The sequence below is a fragment of the Arachis duranensis genome, chromosome 2 (genome assembly GCF_000817695.3).
Source record: "Arachis duranensis cultivar V14167 chromosome 2, aradu.V14167.gnm2.J7QH, whole genome shotgun sequence".
Lineage (NCBI taxonomy): Eukaryota > Viridiplantae > Streptophyta > Magnoliopsida > Fabales > Fabaceae > Arachis > Arachis duranensis.
Window position 1 is genome coordinate 53,130,409 of NC_029773.3, and position 9,622 is coordinate 53,140,030.

The window sequence follows — 9,622 nt, forward strand, 5'->3', positions numbered from 1 at the left end:
AAAAAAGCTATGCTTTTACCACACCAAACTTAAAATATTGCTCGCCCTCGAGCAAGAGAAGAAAGAAGAGAAGAAGAGGAAGAAGAAGAAAATGGGGGTGAGTGAGGGGAGATGGATTCGGCTATATGGGTGGGATTGGGTGGGAAAGAGAAGTTGAATTGTAAAGGTAGGTGGGGTGTATGGGGAAGAGTGGATAGATGTAGGTGGTGAATGAAAAACAGAAGGGATGACCATGAATGGAGTGAGAGAGGGCGAGGTAGGTGGGGATCCTGTGAGGTTCACAGATCCTGAGGTGTCAAGGAGTTCCATTCCTGCACCAAATAGGCATGTAAAATGCCTTGGCACACCATTCTGGCGTTTAAACGCCCATTGGTGCACATTCTGGGCGTTCAACGCCCATGTAAAGCATGTTTCTGGCGTTGAACGCCAGTTTCATGCTTGTTACTGGCGTTCAGCGCCAGTTTTACCTCTCTGGGCACATTCCTGGCGTTCAGCGCCAGAATGTTGCTTGTTTCTGGCGTTCAGCGACAGAATGATGCTCTGTTCTGGCGTTGAACGCCAGCCAGATGCATCTTACTGGCGTTGAACGCCAGCCTGTGCGTCCTCCAGGGTGTGAAAATTTTTTTCTTCTATTTTTGACTCTGTTTTTATTTTTTTTTGATTTTTTCGTGACTCCTCATGATCATGTACCTAATAAAACACAAAATAACAATAAAATAAAAATTGGGTTGCCTCCCAACAAGCGCTTCTTTAATGTCAATAGCTTGACAGTGGCTCTCATGGAGCCACAAGGTGATCAGGTCAATGTTAGTGTAGTCCCAACACCAAACTTAGAGTTTGGTTGTGGCCTCTTAACACCAAACTTAGAGTTTAGTTGTGGCCTCACAACACCAAACTTAGAGTTTGACTGTGGAGGCTCTTCTTGACTCTGAACTGAGAGAAGCTCTTCATGCTTACTCTCTTTTGTCACAGAGGGATGGCCATGTGCGTTAAACACAAGGTAGTCCCCATTCAATGAAGGACTAATTCACCTCTGTTGACATCTATCACAGCTCCTGCTGTGGCTAGGAAAGGTCTTCCAAGGATGATGCAATCATCCTTTTCCTTCCTAGTGTCTAAGATTATGAAATCAGTAGGGATGTAAAGGCCTTCAACCTTTACTAACACATCCTCTACTATTCCATAAGCTTGTCTCAATGACTTGTCTGCCAATTGTAATGAGAACAAGGCAGGTTGTACCTCAATGATCCCCAGCTCTTCCATTACAGAGAGTGGCATAAGATTTATCCCTGACCCCAGATCACACAGAGCTTTTTCAAAGATCATGGTGCCTATGGTACAAGGTATTAAGAACTTGCCAGGATCTTATTTCTTTTGAGGTAAAATTTGCTGAATCCAGGTATCCAGTTCACTAATGAGCAAGGGAGGTTCACTTTCCCAAGTCTCATTACCAAACAACTTGGCATTCAGCTTCATGATAGCTCCTAAGTATTGAGCAATTTGCTCTCCATTCACATCTTCATCCTCTTCAGAGGATGAATAGTCTTCAGAGCTCATGAATGGCAGAAGGAGATTTAATGGAATCTCTATGGTCTCTATATGAGCCTCAGATTCCTTTGGATCCTTAATAGGAAACTCCTTCTTGCCTGAGGGACGTCCCAGGAGGTCTTCCTCACTAGGATTTTCGTCCTCCTCCTCCCTTGTGCATTCGGCCACATTGATCACATCAATGGCCTTGCACTCTCCTTTTGGATTCTCTTCTATATCACTTGGGAGAATACTGGGAGGAGTTTCAATGACTTTCTTACTCAGCTGGCCCACTTGTGCCTCCAAATTTCTAATGGAGGATCTTGTTTCATTCATGAAACTGAAAGTGGCCTTTGATAGATCAGAGATTATATTGGCTAAATTAGAGGTGTTTTGTTCAGAATTCTCTGTCAAAGCTTCTTCAGAAGCTGCCTCTCTAGTATTGTTGGATGCATGTTGCAATCCATTCAGATTTTGAGAGATCATGTTGACCTGTTGAGTCAACACTTTGTTCTGAGCCAATATGGCATTCAGAGCATCAATTTCAAGAACTCCTTTCTTCTGAGGTATCCCATTATTCACAGAATTCCTCTCAGAGGTATACATGAACTGGTTGTTTGCAACCATGTCAATGAGTTCTTGAGCCTCTTCAGGCATTTTCTTCAGGTGAATAGATCCACCTGCAGAATGGTCCAATGACATTTTCAAAAATTCAGAGAGACCATAATACATGCACACCCTTCATTCCCATGTTCTCAATAACATCTTCACCCTTCATTTTAATATGACCGAACCACCAACTTTGTATCTTGCTTCAATAACTCATTTTTACTATAAATTGGCAAGCAACACTCCCTGTAATCATACACCTTTGCTTTATTCATATAATCTTCCCAGGTAATCTACATCATTCCTCTTTTAGCCAAGAACATCACACTGTGCCCATTCTCTGCTATTTTCATCATAAGCCTTGCTCTAACCAAAATCTTCCTTTCATACTTCATTATTTCCACATTAAATGGCCTCACCAAGCTCCAGAAGAAGAAAAGGGAAGCAATTAGCTGAACCACCCACCCATGATGAAAAGAGATTTAAATCTCAATTTCATGAGCACCAATTTCATGGTTGGATGGATGAAAAGAAAATAATCCCAGAAGTCAGATTTAGAATGAAGGATGGTGAGTATCCCATGATGAGGGAAATCATTGAAAAGAGAATATGGGAACTCCTCTATGAACCCCTCACAAACATAAGCGCAACTATGGTAAGGGAGTTCTATGCAAATGTAGTGAGACAAAGTAAAACTGAACCTCCCTACAAAAGTTATGTGAGGGGAGTGGAAGTGGACTTCAATCTAGCTACAATCATGCGGGTCCTGCAAATAAGAATAATATCTTTCAGAGAGCCCAGTTTTGATGAAAGAACAAATGGTGAGAATGACCTTGATGAGCTCATAAATGATATATGTCTGGATGGCAAAGATTGGGTGAGGGATTCAAACGGGGATCTATGCCACTTAAAAAGGATGGATCTCTCACCTGAGGCCAAAGGTTGGTACGAAATAGTGAGGAGATCAATCCTCCCCACTGGAAACCCCTCGAAAGTTACCATAAGAGAAGCAAACAAGGTACACTACATACTCAAAGGAGGAGAAATAAATGTCCCTAAACTAATTGCAGACAGCATCCAAGAGATGGCTGAAAGCATCAGTAAGTCAGCCAAACTTTGTTACCCAAGTACCATATTGCATTTGTGCAATATAGCAGGAGGTGGTTTTTGAAGATTCAAACACAGAGGTGCCACTCATGAGTAGAGTAAGAGAATACCTCAGGGAAGAAGAAGGAGACCACAAATAGAAGAAGGACAAGCCTCTGAGTCACAAATGGAAGAGGGACAAGCCCCTAGCACAATGGATTTAAGCCAAATTCAGAGTGCAATTGAAGAAATATCTCGGCAATATATGAGAGCACAGGAACAACAACAAGAGCAATACTTGAGGGATTGGGAGCAGCAAGAGAATTGGTAGTTGAAGATGATGGAGCAACAAGAAAACTTCCAGCTCAAGATAATGGATCAGCAGAGAAAATTTCAAGCAAGAATTTTGGATCGGCAAAGCGAACAATCTGCGCATTTCCAAGAATCATTTGAAAAATTGTCCCAACAACAAACCGAGCAAGAGAAGTATCTCCTGAATCTTTATCAGCGAAAGAACATATACCACACGATTGGAGAGCATAGGTATCTGGACACGATAGAGTATGACGTAGAGACATATGCAAAGCTGAACTATGTAATTTGCGGTATGCCAATGATCAACCGAGAGATCAAACCCTTTGTCGAGTGTCAAGAATTAATCAACAATCAAAGAGCAAGAGTTCAGAGAAATGTGGAAAGAATGGAACAAAGGCTGAAAGATGCTGGACTCTGGGATCAGATAGACCAATCTTGGGATCAGAGATGCCCTGCTGAAGAACAACAAGAAACAAGAAAAAGGAAGAAGTAAGAGCCAAAGAAGAAGGGAAAATCCAGCAAAGGAAAATAGCACAAAAATTAGAGGTGGTAGAGTTCTTTCGCAATCTTAGTAAATAAGGAAGATGAATATCTGAAAAATGATATGCCTTCCAAGTTTCTATGTTATGCACATTTATGATTGAGCCTATATATTTTGCACTTTATGTTTTTGAATAAGTTTTCATGTTATGCATTTTGATGATATTTTGCTTGTGCATCACTCATCTGCTTGAATTCATGTCATGTTCCCTTTTGCTTCAATAAAAGAAAATGTTGCAACATAAAGTAGAAATTGTCCAATTTGGTAGAAATGATAACAAATTTCAGTGGTGGTGTATATGTTTGACTGTTTAAGAAAGCTCACTAATAAGGGATAAGGGTTAGGATGTTCCTTTATAGTATGAACTAGGCTGCTGTTTGTGAACTCTTAATTAATAATTATCCTTGAAAAAAGAAGAAGTAAGAAGGAAATGAAGAAAAGACAAGAATTGGCAACAAACAAATGAAAGAAACAAATAATAACGCTAGACACCAATAGCTTGGACCTTAGGACATATGCCTCTGGTGATTTTTGTGCTGGGATCTGCTTGGACAATTATGTTCTAAGGAGTATTTTAAAACTTGATAACTTGGGTTAATTAATCCGGGATTAACAACCGAAAGTCTATTATCAAGAGCAACCTAATTTCAAGGCATTTAGTAACCCAAAGAGGTGTTGGGCATCAATGTCTTAGGATGAATTGTGAGACAAGTGTCTGTGGTGAAGATGTGTTGACTGAAAAACAAAGTTAAAAAGCTGATGCAACACATAACACTTAGCTATGAATAAAAGTGTAAGCTTCTCAACAGAAAAATAAAAGAAAATCAAACGCCAAGGATGGATGAATAAAAAGGTTTTGCAGCAGCACTTTGGTTATCACTTAAAGGATATCTCAAACCTAGAAACTAATAAAAGTAAAGCTTCAATTACATTCTGCATGAAAACCCATGAACTTGGGTTGAATACTTTCAAATAAGGATGATTATATCTTTCTGTTTTCTTTCATTTTTCTCATATTCTACTGCTTGCTTGGGGACAAGCAAGATTTAAGTTTGGTGTTGTGATGACAAGTCATCTTAGGCTAGTTTTACTAGCATTTTTACTTGTTTTTATTAGGTTTCATGCACTTTCTTGCACAATTAAGTAAGTGATTGGGGTGGAATTTCATGTTTATCTTGATTCAATTAAACATTATTAATTTTGTACAAAATCATGAGATTTATGCAAGAATTAGGTGATAATTATGAATAATACAAAACCTTATGATCTTGGTGAGACTTTGATTTCATGTTTGATTGATGGCAGGTGAAATGATGAAAAGAAAAAAAGTAAAGGAGCAAGGTACAGGAGAATGCCACGTTCATTTGATGAACGCTACGTTCACAAGTCACGTGCATGCGTACAAGGCGCTTACGCGTAGGATGACAGTTTTGGAGATCTACGCATACGCATGCAAGTGCATTGGGTCGTCCAAGTAATACCTTACATGAGTAAGGGTAGATCCCACAGAGATTGCCGGCTTGAAGCAAACTATGGTCATCTTGTAAATCTCAGTCAGGCAGATTCAAATGGTTATGAGGAATTGATAATTAAAAGATAAATAAAATGTAAAATAAGATAGGGATACTTATGTAATTCATTGGTGGGAATTTCAGATAAGCGTTTGGAAATGCCTTGTTGTTCCTGAACCTCTGCTTTCCTATTGTCTTCATCCAATCATGCGTGCTCCCTTCCATGGCAAGCTATATGATCCTCTCAGTGAAAATGGTCCGTCTACGGTCTCTGTACGGCTAATCAACTGTCGAATTTCTCGTCTCGGATAAAAAATACCAGGCACAGCTACCGCAGGGCTAATCATCTGTCTGTTCTCACTAGTGTCGGAATAAGATCCATTGATCCTTTTACACACTGTCACTGCGCCCAACATTCGTGAGTTTGAAGCTCCTCACAGTCATCCCTTCCCAGATCCTACACGAAATACCACAGACAAGGTTTAGACTTTTCGGATCTTAGGAATGCTATCTAGTGTTCTAGTCTATACCATGAAGATCCTAATCTCAGATTCAGATGCTCTGTTGTCAGGAGAGACGATGTGAATCGTTGATTAGAGACCTAAGAGAATATACTCCAGCTGTCGTCCAATGACTACGTTGAATATCATGTAGAGTGTTTTGTGGTTGTGAGGCACGCGGATCTTGGCTAAGCGAGTACTGAAGATAGAGGGTGATTGTCACGGGTCACCCCTTCAGTCTGACTTAACTGAATTAAGTACAAGAGTATATCTTGGAGAAGAAGTAGGTGTGAATTGAATGAAAAACCATATTACATGCATTAATTCATGAGGAATAACAGAGCTCCTCACCTTAATCTATGAGGTGTAGAAACTTCACCGTTGAAAATACATAAGAACAAAATGGTCTAAGCATGGCTGAATGGCAAGCCTCCAAAAAGGGTTCGAAGAGCTCCCCAAAAGGTCAAAGATATGAATACAATAGTAAAAAGTGCTAGTTATACTAAACTAGTAAACTAGGTTTACAGAAGATGAGTAGATAGTGTAGAAATCCACTTTCAGGGCCTACTTAGTGTGTGTTTGGGCTGAGCCTTAAAGCTTTCACGTGCATAGGCCATCCTTGGAGTTAAACGCCAGCTTTGGTGCCAGTTTGGGCGTTTAACTCCAGTTTTGGTGCCAGTTCTGGCGTTTTACGCCACAAAAGGGAATCTAGGTGGCGTTTGAACGCCAGTTTGGGCCATCAAATCTCGGGCAAAGTATGGATTATTATATATTTCTGGAAAGCCCAAGATGTTGACTTTTCGACGCAATTGAGAGAGTGCCAATTAGGCTTCTGTAGCTCAAGATAATCCACTTCGAGTGCATGAAGGTTAGAATCCAACAGCATCTGCAGTCCTTTCTCAGCCTCTGAATCAGATTTTTGCTCAGGTCCCTCAATTTCAGCCAGAAAATACGTGAAATCACAGAAAAACACATAAACACATAGTAAAATCCAGAAATGTGAATTTTCCATAAAAACTAATAAAAAATATACTAAAAGTGACTAAAACATACTAGAAATTACCTAAAAACAATGTCAAAAGCGTATAAATTATCCGCTCATCACAACACCAAACTCAAATTGTTGCTTGTCTCCGAACAACCAAAAGCAAAATAAGATGAAAAGAAGAGAATATACAATAAATCCCAAAATATCAATGAAACTTAGTTTTAATTAGATGAGCGGGACTTGTAGCTTTTTGCTTCTGAACAGTTTTGGCATCTCACTTTATCCTTTGAAATTTAGAATGATTGGCATCTATAGGAACTCAGAATTAAGATAGTGTTATTGGTTCTCCTAGTTCAGTATGTTGATTCTTGAACACAGCTACTTATGAGTCTTGGCCGTGACCCTAAGCATCTTGTTTTCCAGTATTAACACCGGATACATAAATGCCACAAACACATAACTGGGTGAACCTTTTCAGATTGTGACTAAGCTTTGCTAGAGTCCCTGGTTAGAGGTGTCCAGAGTTCTTAAGCACACTCTTTTGCTTTGGATCATGACTTTAACCACTCAGTCCCAAGCTTTTCACTTAGACCTTTATGACACAAGCACATGGTTAGGGACAACTTGATTTAGCCTCTTAGGCCAAGATTTTATTCCTTTGGGCCCTCATATCCACTAATGCTCAAAGCCTTGGATCCTCTTTACCCTTGCCTTTTAAAGGGTTACTGGCTTTTTACTCTTGCCTTTTGGTTTAAAGAGCTATTGGCTTTTTCTGCTTATTTTTTCTTTTTCTTTTTTCCTTTATTTATTTTTTTCGCAAGCTTTATATTTTTCACTGCTTTTTCTTGCTTTAAGAGTCAATTTTATGATTTTTTAGATTATCAATAACATTTATCCTTTTTCATTATTCTTTCAATAACCAACAATTTTAACATTCATAAACTTCAGTATAAAAAATATGCACTGTTCAAGCATTCATTCAGAAAACAAAAAGTCTCACCACCACATCAAAATAATTAAACTAATTTCAAGATAGAATTCGAAATTCATGTACTTTTTGTTCTTTTGCAATTAGAAACATTTTTCATTTATGAAAGGTGAAGAATTTGCAGGACATTCATAGCTTCAAGGCATAGACACTAGACACTAATGATCATGTAATAAAGACACAAACATAGACAAAACATAAAGCATAAGAAGCAAAAAAACAGAAAAACAAATAACAAAGAGATTAAAGAATGGGTCCACCTTAGTGATGACGGCTAGTTCTTCCTCTTGAAGATTGGTGCACAAAATTGTGATCATCAATGGTGCCATGAACATCGTACGCTCAATTGCAATCTCAACTCTTTATCACAACTTCGCACAACTAACCAGCAAGTGCACTGGGTCGTCCAAGTAATAAACCTTACGCGAGTAAGGGTCGATCCCACATAGATTGTTGGTATGAAGCAAGCTATGGTCACCTTGTAAATCTCAGTCAGGCAGATTCAAATGGTTATTGATGATTTATGAATAAAGCATAAAATAAAGATAGAGATACTTATGTAATTCATTGGTGAGAATTTTAGATAAGCGTATGGAGATGCTTTGTCCCTTCCGTCTCTCTGCTTTCCTACTGTCTTCATCCAATCCTTCTTACTCCTTTCCATGGCAAGCTGTATATTGGGCATCACCGTTGTTAATGGCTACAGTCCCGTCCTCTCAGTGAAAATGTTCAACGCGCTCTATCACAGCACGGCTATTCAGCTGTCAGTTCTCGATCATGTCGGAATAGAATCCAGTGATTCTTTTGCGTCTGTCACTAACGCCCCACAATCGCGAGTTTGAAGCTCGTCACAGTCATTCAATCATTGAATCCTACTCAGAATACCACAGACAAGGTTTAGACCTTCCTGATTCTCTTGAATGCCGCCATCAATTCTTGCTTATACCATGAAGATTCTGATTAAGGAATCCAAGAGATAAACATTCGAGCCTTGTTTGCTTGTAGAACGGAAGTGGTTGTCAGGAACGCGTTCATAAGTGAGAATGATGATGAGCATCACATAATCATCACATTCATCATGTTCTTGGGTGAATTGAATAGAAGAACAATAGTAATTGCATTAATACTCGAGGTACAGCAGAGCTCCACACCTTAATCTATGGTGTGTAGAAACTCCACCGTTGAAAATACATAAGAACAAGGTCTAGGCATGGCCAAATGGCCAGCGCCCAAAACGTGATCAAAAGATTCAAAGATCTAAAGATCTGATCTAAGAACTAGACGTCCAAAGATGAAAATACAATAGCAAAAGGTCCTATTTGTAGAGAACTAGTAGCCTAGGGTTTACAGAAATGAGTAAATGACATAAAAATCCACTTTCGGGCCCACTTACAGAGATGAGTAAATGACATAAAAATCCACTTCCGGGCCCACTTGGTGTGTGCTTGGGCTGAGCATTGAAGCATTTTCGTGTAGGACTCTTCTTGGAGTTAAAACGCCAGCTTTTGTGCCAGTTTGGGCGTTTAACTCCCATTCTTGTGCCGGTTCCGGCGTTTT